Source organism: Oryctolagus cuniculus, chromosome 20 (genome assembly GCF_964237555.1).
Source record: "Oryctolagus cuniculus chromosome 20, mOryCun1.1, whole genome shotgun sequence".
Taxonomy (NCBI): Eukaryota; Metazoa; Chordata; class Mammalia; order Lagomorpha; family Leporidae; genus Oryctolagus; species Oryctolagus cuniculus.
In genome coordinates, this window is record NC_091451.1 from 49274787 (window position 1) to 49287440 (window position 12654).

General features: G+C 48.2%; 1 pseudogene; it reads right to left on the reverse strand.

Moving 5' to 3' along the window:
• Window positions 1–11830: 11830 nt before the first annotated feature.
• On the reverse strand, window positions 11831–12432 carry LOC103345984 (immunoglobulin heavy variable 3-11-like; annotated as a pseudogene).
• Window positions 12433–12654: the final 222 nt, after the last annotated feature.

A 12654-nucleotide genomic window follows, 5' to 3' on the forward strand; every position in this document is an offset into this window, starting at 1 on the left:
TTACATAGTACATGCTACCACCATTATAACTATTAGCTGCGATCCACTCCAGCCCCTTCCCTGGAGCCTGGCGGACCCAGTCCATTGCATGGTTAGAGTGTGAATCCAGAGGCTTTGCAGGAGACTACTAACAGAAACAAACTGCCAACTACAGGGCTCACAGCACGTGCAACAAATAATGGAGAAAAATATACTCCACTACTACATGCCATTTATGAAAAATCACTGGTGCATTTATACACTGAGAACAAATTTGCAGAAAATGGAGAAAACATCACAGTGGTTTAGCATGTGAATCTTCCGCCTGTGATGCCTACATCCCATACTGCTGTCTGTTCTTATTCCAGCTGCACTTCCAATCATCTCTTGTTGATGCACCTGAGAAAACAGACAAGCATGGTCCAAGTGATTGGGCCTCTGCACCCATGTGGGGACTGGGAAGAAACTCCTGGATCTAGGTGTCAATGTCATTTTGGGGAGTAAACCAGCAGATGGGAGAGTTTGTCTCTGGGTCTTTCCCTCTCTGTGTGTAACACTGACTTTCAATAAATAAATAAGTCTTTTCTAAAAGATTGCATATGTAGTATCAACAAACTTTTAAAGTCCTGGAGGAAATTTATCAACAGGCTGAATGATGTCCACATAACAATATTATTGTTTTTCAATTTTGAATTTATTTTGTATTTTTTAAAATTTATTTTTAAGGAATAAAAATGTCATAGTACAACTTTAGGAATATAGATATTCTTCCCAGCATTTCTGCCCTCCCACTTACATTCCCACCACCTTTCTCATCCCTCTCCACTTGTCAGTTCAGTTTTCCAATAAGACTCACTTTAAGTTGGTACACAGATTCAAGATCAAGATTCATCATCAAGATTCACTTGTATTGCTACACAGAAAACCAGCTCTGTACTATGTAAAGATTTAAATACACACACACACACACACACACATCCAAGAACTGTTTGAGAACTGGTTTTACAGTTAACTCTCATAATAGAACTCATTGAGGATGGAGGTCCTGCATGGGGAGTTAGTGCACAGTGAGACCAGTTGTTAATTTAACAATAAACACTCTTACGTATGATGTCAGTGACCACCTGAGACTCTTGACATGAGCTGCTTAGGCTATGGAAGCCTTTTGAGTCCACAAACTCTGATAGTGTTTGGACAAGGCCATGAGCAAAGTGGAAGTTCTCTCCTCCCTTTAGAGAAAAGTACCTCCTTCTTTGAGGCCACTTCTACTGCCTGAGGTCTCAGTCACAGAGATCCTTTAGGCAGAACATTTTTGCCACAGTGTCTTGGATTTCATGCCTGAAATGTTCTCATGGGCTTTTCAGCCAGACCAGGAAGTCTTAAGGGCTGATTATCAGGTCAGAGTGTTACTTAAAGGGATTATCATTCTATGAGTCTGCTGTGTAGACTTCTCCTCATGTTGGAACATTCTCTCCTTTTAAATTCTATCTCTTCTTATTACCAGGCACTTGATCCTATTTATATGATCACTTTAACACTTAATCCTATCTATGTGTTCACCTTACACTTAATGTAATCACTTTAATTAAGCTTAATGGGACTTGGAGTCCCACAACAAAATTTTAAATTGTGTGTTTAGAAGTAAGTCCATAGGAATGTATGCACTTTACAGTTAAAAAATTCCTCCTCCTGCTCCTACTCCCATTCCTATTTTTTACTGAGATCAATTTTCATTTGACTGTATGTGCATACGATGGACTGAATGTTACATAAATTCTTCAACAAATAGTAGGAAGAAAAATAAACAAACAAACAAAAAACAAACAAACAAAAAACTGTCCCTCGACAGTCAAGAGAAGGGCAGCTCAAGTCTTCCCTTCTCGAAGTGTCAATTTCACTTACCTAGGTTTCCTTTTGGGTGCTCTATTAGGTCTCACCTATCAGGAAGAACATGTGGTATTTGTCCCCGGGATACTGGCCTTTTTCACAAAGTATGATCTTTTCCAGATTCATGCATTGTGTTGCGAATAACCGGATCTTATTGTTTTTACCACTGTGTAGTATTCCATAGTGTACACATCCCATAATTTCTTTATCCAGTTTTTGGTTGATGAGCATTTAGTTTGAATCCATATCTTAGCTATTGTGAATAGAGCTGCAATAAGCATGGAGGTACAGGTATCTCTTGTGTGTAGTGAATTCATTTCCCTTGGGTAAGTTCCCAGGAGTGGGATTCCGGGGTCATATAAGGTAGGACTATATTCAGATTTTTGAGGTATCTCCATAGTGTCTTCCATAGTGGCTTTACCAGTTTGCATTCCCACCTACAGTGGATTCAGGCACCTTTCCCCACAACCTCGCCAGCGTTTGATGTTTGTTGATTTCCGTATGAAGCCATTCTAGCTGGGGTGATGTGAAACCTCCTTGTGGTTTGATTTGCATTTCCCTGACAGCTAGTGATGCTGAACATTTTTTCATGTGTCTGTGTTGGCCATTTGGACTTCCTCTTTTGAAAAATGTGTAAGTCCTTGGCCCATCTCTTAACTGGGTTGTTTGTTTTGTTTTTGGAATTTCTTCATCTCTTTGTAAATTCTGATTATTAATCCATATCCGTTGCATAGCTTGCAAATAATTTCGCACATGCTGTCAGATGCCTCTTCACTTGCCTGAGTGTTTCTTTTACCACACAGAGAATTCCCGATTTGATCTAATCCCATTTATTAATTTTGGCTTTGACTTCCTTTGTCTCTGAGGTCTTTTCCAAGAACTCTTAACGTGTGCCAGTGTCTTCAGGGCTTCCCTAACGTTCTCTACTAATTGGATGGTGTGGGATCATAGGTGTTTATCTTTAATCCTTGTTGAGTGGATTTTTGTATAAGGTGTAAGATAGGGGTCTTAGCCGGCACTGTGGCTCACTAGGCCAATCCTCTGTCTTGCAGCGCCGACACACCGGGATCTATTCCCGGTCAGGGCGCCGGATTCTGTCCCGGTTGCCCCTCTTCCAGGCCAGCTTTCTGCTGTTTCCAGGGAGTACAGTGGAGGATGGCCCAAGTGCTTGGGCCCTGCACCCCATGGGAGACCAGGAGAAGCACCTGGCTCCTGCCATTGGATCAGCGCAGTGTGCTGGCCACAGCACGCCTGCCAAGGTGGCCATTGGAGGGTGAGCCAACGGCAAAGAAAGACCTATCTCTCTGTCTCTCTCTCTCTCACTGTCCACTCTGCCTATCAAAAAAATAAAAATAAAAATAAAAATAAATAAAAAGTGAAAAGGAATCTGAAGATTACCTGTACATTTTAATGACATAGTTGTGGTATGAAAAAATGATCTTGCTAAAATAGCCAAGCTACCATGTGATTCACAGATTCAATGCATTTCCTGTCAAACACCCTGTATTCTTCACAGGAAGAGGAATAAAATTCTGGAATTCACAAGAAAATTTCAGGGTAATGATGACTGAACAGTCTTGAGAAAAATAGCAAAGCAGGAGGCTTCATCCTAGCTGAGCTGAAATCAGACCTGGTGCTGGGATAACATAGACACCCACAGCCGTGGAGCACAACAGAAACTTAGAAATAAAAAAAAAACACATTCTCAGAAAACTGATTGTATGCATGGTGCCACACACAGAATGGGGGATGGGTATTCTGTCATACATGGGGTTGGGGAAACTTGAATGCACTTGAAAATAATTCAATTATGTGGTCATCTCACACCAGATACAGAAACAGAGTGAGCTTGAAAAATACCTAAAAAGCAAGACCTGAGACTGTAAAGTTCTAGAAGAAAACACTGGACAAAAGCAAGCTGACATTGGTTTGGGCAATGACATTTTGATAATCTCCAAAGTACAGGCAACCAAGCAAAAATAGGCAAAAGATAATGGATCCAACTACAGAGCTCCTGTGTAACAAAGAGAGTGATTGAAGAACCAGGAGTCGCCTGCAGTTGGGCAGAAAGTATTTTCCGATCACACCCATGGGGGCCAATGTTGTGGCCCTGCAGGTTAAGCTGCCATACCTACTATGCATGCATCACACAGGAGCATGGGTTCAGATTCTGCTTGCTCCACTTCAAATCCAGCTCCCTACTAATGGACCTGGGTCAAAGATGACCCAAGTGTTTGTCCCCTTCAAGCCATGTGGGAAACCTAGAGAATGTTCCTGGGTCCTGGCTTCAGCCTCAGCCATTTCCAGCCTTTGCAGCCATTCAGGAAGGAAACCAGTGGATGGAAGATTCTCTCTTCATCTCTTTGGGTGTTTCTCTCTTGCTATAAACTGCTTTTGAAATAAAAGATATTTAAAGTAAAAGACAGATGCTTACACATATGCTTAGGAGCCTAGATCCAAATGTTGAATGACATCTTACAACTGAATCACAAGGGAAGAAATCAATTGTTTAAATGTAGTGACTGATTGGCCGGCGATGCAGCTCACTAGGCTACTCCTCCACCTGCTGTTCCGGCATTCCGGGTTCTAGTCCCGGTCGGAGTGTCAGATTCTGTCCCGGTTGCTCCTCTTCCAGTCCAGCTCTCTGCTGTAGCCCGGGAAGACAGTGTAGGATGGCCCAAGAGCTTGGGCCCTGCACCCGCATGAGAGACTGGGAGGAGGTGCCTGGCTCCTGGCTTCAGATTGGCACAGCACGCTGGCTGTAGCGGCCATTTGCGGGATGAACCAATGGAGGGAAGACCTTTCTCTCTGTCTCTCTCTCTCTCACTGTCTAACTCTGCCTGTCTAAAAAAAATGTAGTTACTGATAAGGTGGGTGACAGGACTGGCCTTGAAGGTATCACATGGGATTCCTGCCTCCCGTTTCAGGATGCTTAGGTTTATGTCCAAATTTTGGGTCTATTTCAGACCCTTGCCAATGTGCACTCTGGGAGGCAGTACGAGAAGTCTGAGTTAATCCCATGTGTGAGACCTGCACTGAAATCATGCACCTGGCTGTGATCTGACCGAATCCAGCTTTTATGGGCATCTGGGAAGTTACCCAGGATTCAGTAGATCACTGTCTGTCAGTCTCTGTCACTTTGTCTTTTTGGACAAATAAACACATACAAGTTTTAAAAGAGGTAAAAGTATATCTGTAATTTTTTGAAGAAAATATACAAAGGCAAATGTATAAAAATGCTTTAAATCTGAGATCATCATGCATGTCCATGTTAGAAGCGCAACAAGACAGCCCACCCCTCCTGGTAGACTGAATATCATCAGACATACCAGAGCTGACAAGTCTTGTGCAGGAAGAGAGAGAAGAAAACCCTGGTACAAGGCTGGAGTCTGGTAAGTTAGTAAAGCTTCCATGGAAAACATCAAAACCTGAGAAATACAATTATCACAGGATCCTCAAACACTGTTGCCTGGTAGAAGAAACATGAAATCCCAGGGAGGTGCCCAGGGGATCCACAGCCACTGTGGCAAACACCTCTGCAGTTCCATGTACAATTAATGCAGCATAATTCACGAGAGCTCACACATATAATCCAGTGAAATTTCCACTGAACATGGAATGGATAATGGGATAAGTGGAAAGGGTAATACTTTAACAGGAAGTTTATATTGCAGTAAAGAGTAAGAAGGACAGAGCTTCAGGCCGGCAGGATCCACACATTGAGGGATCTGCTGTACAGCATGGTGACAGCAGTTAAGGGAATATTGTATCTACAGAATTCCAAAACAGGAGACAGATGCCATTCTACATGAGACATGTGCGTGTGGGGAGCAACCGAGACTAGTCTAAATTACTGGAACTGCTAAGACTAATTCTATGCATCTGATCTCCCACCATATGGCGCTGAGAGAGAATAAACAACTACCACACAGCTGCCTCACCAATTCGACTAACAAGCTGCAGAAGCTGATCCCGCTCCTGATTTGAGGAGAGCAGCGTGCTCAGCGCATGGGGAGAGAATGCCAGCAGAGTTGGGATTGGTGGAAGAGGACTATAAAGGAGGAGAGAGAGACAACATGCAGGAGGAACATCTGAGCAACCCCTGAGAGAGCCAGCCGGCGGTGTGCTGCTCCTTCCCGGAAGCAGGGGGGAGCGGCAGCAAACCCAGGAAGGGCCGGGCAAAGACAATAGCGCAGGGTCCGGTGTCGTTCCTCCGCAAGTGGGGGAGTGACAGTGCATTTTGCGATGAGCATGTCAATAACTCTGACTTCATAATTCCACTCAATTTGATACATTCATTTTTCAACACATATCATTGTACCTCATATGTCTATATTCACTTATTATTCATCAAACAGTCATGACAGGAAAGGGAAGAATGGCAAATAGTGAAAATTCTGTTCTCTAAAACTGAATCATCACCTACTGTCTTCCAGGGTGCATTTGTGGGGACAACCCGGACTGGACTAAGTTACTGGAATTAAGACTTATTCTATGCATCTGCTCTCCCAAAATATGGCGCTGGGAGAGGAAAAAACAGCTTCTACGCAGCTGCCTCTTGCCAACTTGAGTGATGACCTCCAGGAGCTGATCCTGCTCCTGATTGGAGGAGAGCAGCATACTCGGCGTGTGGGCAGCCGAGTTAGGATTGGCAGAGGAGGACTATAAAGGAGGAGAGAGACGGCATGCACGAGGAACATCTAAGGGGAACATCTGAGGGAACACCTGTGCAGCCCCCGAGAGAGCCGGCCAGTGGTGTGCCGCTCCCCCGCGGAAGTGGGGAAAGTGGCCAGGGGGAACCGCCCTTCCACGGAGGTGGAAGGGTTGGTAGCCAACCCGGGAAGAACCAGCAGCAAACCCGGGGAGGGTCGAGCAGACAAAAGAACAGCGCATGCTCCTGTGTCATTCCTCCACGAAGACGGGGAGCGACATAATGGTGCCATGACACGGATAGGAAACTTAGGAGGGAAGAAAAGGGAAGAAGTGGAAAATACCAGAGAGAGAGACTAGAAGAGCCTAGGGGAAAGCCGGACAGAAAAGGTGCCGGAAGAAGCTATTGAAAGCGTAGGCATAGACTTGGATATGGACTGTGGGAAACAAGTTAGGATTTAAAGTGAAAGCAAGAAGAAACTTAGACTCGGATGCGGAGTATGGTGGGGAAGCTAAGAGGTTGAAAGCGAAAGTGAAAGCTAGAACAAACAGACTTGGATACAGACTGTGGGGAGAAGCCGGGAGAAATGAGGGAGGAATATTGTTGGAAGAAAACTTAGGGAAACATACCGGGTAGAGAAAAATGTTAGGGAGGATGAAGCCACGAGTGCAGGCCGAGGCGGAGACGTAAGCCAGCTTGGAATTCGTCAAGTCAGCCCAGGGAGCAAAAGGCAAAAATCTGGAACCAGAGGCAGAGACGTGGGCCGCCAGGTTGGAATTCACCAGGTTAGTCCAGGGAACTTGGACTGAAGGCCGATGGCGGAAACGTGAGCTGGGGCTGTGTGATTCACGGAGGCTGCCGTGCTCAGAGAGAGCATGCGGGGCACTAATAGATAGGGAACCCGGGGCTGGCGCGAGGCCGTGGTGTGGACGCGAAGGGCGTGGAGTCCGCGGAGTGTGAAGCCTAGCCACGCAGAACCAGGAGCCCGCAGCAGGGCGGGCGCCGGGAAGCCACGCAGATGACAGAAGTGCGGGCTGAAGCGGAGCAAAGCCGGGAAGCCGCCGAAGGGCGGCTTGGCGCCGAGAAGCAGCCTCGGGGCGGGCACCGGGAAGCCGCGGGGATAAGAGAAGCCACGGGAAGTTTAGAAGTAAAATGAGAGAAATAGGAATGCTGGCAGATAGAAGTAAAATGGGAGAGATAGGAATGCCCGGAGGTAGAGAAATAGAAAAAAATAAGGCCTCCCCTCAACATGGCAATGAGAGAGCTTGGATTTGGTCTGCCTGATTATTGAGGTGGTGAGCACCTGCGGGCGGCTAGCAGCTTATGCGCCGCAGGTCACCGAACACAGGCACAAATTAGCATCAATAAGTCTCCCCACAATACGGCGATGAGAAGGCTTGGATTCGGTTTGCCTGATTGTTAGGGCTTCTAAGCACCTGCATGCAGTTCTAGCAGAGCAGAGCATGCGCTGCAGGGCACCGAACACAGGCACGCATCAGCGCCTAAAAACCTCCTTGCAACATGGCGAAGAGAGGACCCGGATTCGGTTTGCCTGATTGATAGGACTTGTAAGTACCTGTGGGCAACTCTAGCAAGCAGAGCAGAGTGTGTGCCGTGGGGCACCGAAGACAGGCGCGTATCAACACCAAAAAATAAAAAGAAAGGGGGATCTGTGGGGAGCAACCCGGACTGGACTAAGTTACTGGAATTAAGACTTATTCTATGCATCTGCTCTCCCAAAATATGGCGCTGGGAGAGGAAAAAACAGCTTCTACGCAGCTGCCTCTTGCCAACTTGAGTGATGACCTCCAGGAGCTGATCCTGCTCCTGATTGGAGGAGAGCAGCATACTCGGCGTGTGGGCAGCCGAGTTAGGATTGGCAGAGGAGGACTATAAAGGAGGAGAGAGACGGCATGCACGAGGAACATCTAAGGGGAACATCTGAGGGAACACCTGTGCAGCCCCCGAGAGAGCCGGCCAGTGGTGTGCCACTCCCCCGCGGAAGTGGGGAAAGTGGCCAGGGGGAATCGCCCTTCCACAGAGGTGGAAGGGTCGGTAGCCAACCCGGGAAGAACCAGCAGCAAACCCGGGGAGGGTTGAGCAGACAAAAGAACAGCGCAGGGTCGTGTGTCGTTCCTCCACAAAGACGGGGAGCGACATGCATTGTCAGTACAAGTGTGGGAAATGTGTAAATGGGCTCTGTCCAGGACTCTGATATGCAGCCTGGGTGTCTCCCTCTCTAAAACTGATCTAAGACTGCAAATGGATTGATGATGCCAGTGAGCATAGACACGGAGTGAAGAGCAGGGACTCTGGACACATGGTTGCTGGGACTGGCTCTTCCTGCAGCTGCGATTCAGCCTCAGGACACTGGTCATCATGCTGGAGCCACAGACACAGCTCCCCCTGATTTGGACTCCAGCCCCAGAGTGCACAGCCACTGTGTGTCCCACTTTCTGCTCTGCTGAACCACAGCAGGTGCAGGGGGTCCCATGACACTGGAGCAGAACCAGATCAGCTGGAAGTGCACACCCAACACTTTCCATTCAGTGATGACCTTGACTGCTATTGTCCAGTGCATTTCCCTTCTGAGTTCAGGCAGGGAGCCCACAGGAGGGTCCCATGACCTAGAGGATGAGGAAGTCCCTGTAGGCTTCCCAGGTGCCTGCAGAAGCTCAGCCTGAGACACAGCTGAGCTGCAAGTACATTCCTGAGTGCTGTGACGTTCACATAGGGACCACGGGCTGTTTCAGGATTAAAGGAAAAATGGAGATCGGGTATAAAGACTGTGGAATCTGTGGAACAGCCACCTTTTAAAATAAGATGGTTGGTTCATTTTAGCACACAGGCTACTCTGACAGGAGCAGTTTGATGACATATATAATTGAGGTTAACAAATCAAGTCTCTGGCTCAGCTCTCTCTGAGTTTTAAGGGAAAACTAAAATTGTCCTAAAGTCGGCAGTGTTTGAGGGCACTGTCCTGAGTCAGACTTGAACACACTCATGAGGTCCTCAGAGAGTCCCACATCTCTGACCCTGGTCACCACTGTCATCGTTCACGAACCTGAATTTGTTCATATAGGACTTCATCCTGTCACATCAATCTTCTCTATGTCAGTGAAGTCAGAGGCGGGGACAGAATCATAAAAGTAGCAGTCTTCCCTCAGAACTTCAGGAGAGGAAACCACTAATGGTGCCGTGACTCGGATAGGAAACCTAGGCAGGGTTTAGTGTCGTTCCTTCATGAAGACAGGGAGCGACATAATGGTGCCGTGACTCGGATAGGAAACCTAGGAGGGAAGAAGCAGGAAAATACCAGAGAGAGAGACTAGAAGAGCCTAGGGGAAAGCCGAATGGAAAAGGACCGGAAGAAGCTATTGAAAGCCTAGGCATAGACTCGGATACGGACTGTGGGAAAGAAGTTAGGATTTAAAGTGAAAGCAAGAAGAAACTTAGACTCAGATACGGACTGCAGGTTGAAAGTGAAAGTGAAACCTATAAGAAACTTAGACTTGGATACGGACTGTGGGGAGAGGCCAGGAGAAATGAGGGAGGAATATTGTTGGAAGAAAACTTAGGGAAACATACCGGGTAGAAAAAAATGTTAGGGAGGATGAAGCCGCGAGTGCAGGCCGAGGCAGAGACGTAAGCCAGCTTGGAATTCTTCAAGTCAGCCTGGGGAGCAAAAGGCGAAAATCTGGAACCAGAGGCAGAGACGTGGGCCGCCAGGTTGGAATTCGCCAGGCTAGTCCGGGGAACTTGGACTGAATGCCGGTGGCGGAAATGTGAGCTATGCTGTGTGATTTGCGGAAGCCGCCACGTGCAGAGAGAGCACGGGGCATGAATAGATAGGGAACGTGGGGCTAGTGCGAGGCCGTGGTGTGGGCGCGAAGGGGCGCAGAGACCATGGAGTGCACGCGCGAAGCCGGGAAGCCACGCAGATGAGAGAAGTGCAGGCTGAAGCGGCTCAGAGCCGGGAAGCCGCCGAGAGGCAGCCTCGGGGCAGGTGCCGGGAAGCCGCGGGGACAAGAGAAACAGAAGTTTTAGAAGTAAAATGAGAGAAATAGGAATGCTGGTAGATAGAAGTAAAATGGGAGAAATAGGAATGCCCAGAGATAGAGAAATAGAGAAAAATAAGGCCTCCCCACAACACAGCAATGAGAGAGCTTGGATTCGGTCTGCCTGATTAGGAAGGCGGTGAGCACCTGCGGGCGGCTAGCACCTTATGCGCCGCAGGTCACCGAAGACAGGCACAAATTAACATCAATAAGTCTCCCCACAATACCACAATGAGAAGGCTTGGATTCGGTCTGCCTTATTAGTAAGACGATAAGCACCTTTGGGCGGCTGCAGGTCACCGAAGACAGGCACGAATCAACATCAATAAGTCTCCCCACAATACGGCAATGAGAAGGCTTGGATTCGGTTTGCCTGATTGTTAGGGCTTCTAAGCACCTGCAGGCAGTTCTAGCAGAGCAGAGCATGCGCTGTAGGGCACCGAACACAGGCACGCATCAGCGCCTAAAAACCTCCTCACAACATGGCGAAGAGAGGACCCGGATTTGGTTTGCCTGATTGATAGGACTTGTAAGTACCTGTGGGCAACTCTAGCAAGCAGAGCAGAGTGTGTGCCATGGGGCACTGAAGACAGGCACGTATCAATGCCAAAAATAAAAAGAAAGGGGGATCTGTGGGGAGCAACTCTGACTAGACTAAGTTACTGAAATTAAGACTTATTCTATGCATCTGCTCTCCCACAATATGATGCTGAGAAGGGAGAAACAGCTTCTACACAGCTGCCTCCATTTCAACCAATAAACTGTAGGACCTGCTCCTGATTGGAGGAGAGCAGCGTACTCGGCGTGTGGGTAGCAGAGTTGGGATTGGTGGAAGAGGACTATAAAGGAGGAGAGAGACAACATGCAGCAGGAACATCTAAGGGGAACATCTACCTGAAGGAACACCTGTGCAGCCCACGAGAGAGCCGGCCGGTGGTGTGCCGCTCCCCTGCGGAAGTGGGGAAAGTGGCCAGGGGGAACCGCTTTCCACGGAGGTGGAAGGGACGGCATCCAACCAGGGAAGAACCAGCAGCAAACCAGGGGAGGGCCAAGCAGACAAAAGAACAGTGCAGGTTCCTGTGTCGTTCCTCCACGAAGAGGGGGAGCGACATAATGGTGCCGTGACTCGGATATGAATCCTAGGCAGGGTTTAGTGTCGTTCCTCCATGAAGATGGAGAGCGACAAACCACAATTCCCTGACAGGTAACCAGGACTTAATTTCCCTCTGCACCTGTGCAGGACCATATTCTGAGCTTAATGCATCGTGTGCACTCCCTGGTGGAACTGTGCATGCCTGCAGGGAAGTTTGTGTCCGGGCTCAGCCTGAGGGTCCCTCACTGTGTCTCTGACACAGAAATACATGGCTGTGTCCTCATCTGTCAGACTGTTCATTTGAAGAAACACCGTGTTCTGGGCGTTGTCGCTGGAGATGGTGAATCGGGTCTTCACGGAGTTCACGTAGTTTGTGATACCAAACCAAGATAAATGTATGCGATCCACTCCAGCCCCTTCCCTGGAGCCTGGCGGACCCAGCTCATGCCATAGCTACTGAAGTAGATTCCAGAGGCTTTGCAGCAGAGTTTCAGGGATCCTCCGGCTGGAACAGACCCCCTCCAGACTCCTTCAGCTGCTCCTGACACTGGACACCTGGAAACACAGACGTCCTGGTCAGGACACTGTCACTCACACTCTCTGTGTCTCTCACTCACATCCTCTCCCAGACTCAGTGCCCCGTGTTCTCCATCATTACCTTTGAGCACAGCGACCAGGAGAAGCCAGCGCAGCCCAGTCTCCATGGTGAGCGTCTGTGTTGAGTGCGCTCACTGAGTGGACACCTGGGAGTCCTGGGGCTGGAGCTCCTGTGCCAGAGCTGCAGGGTGAGGGCTAGGCTGGTTTTCATGGGAAGAGGGAGGCCCTATTTGCATGTGCTGCCCCTGTATAGCAGGCATGGGGTTGTGCACTTCAGATAGGACAGGTTCCTGGCAGATCACAGTGTCCCCTGGTGTTTGGTAGCACAGGTAACGACACAGAACATATGATTCTTTCCATGATTCTGTGCAGTTATGATTTCAGGACAT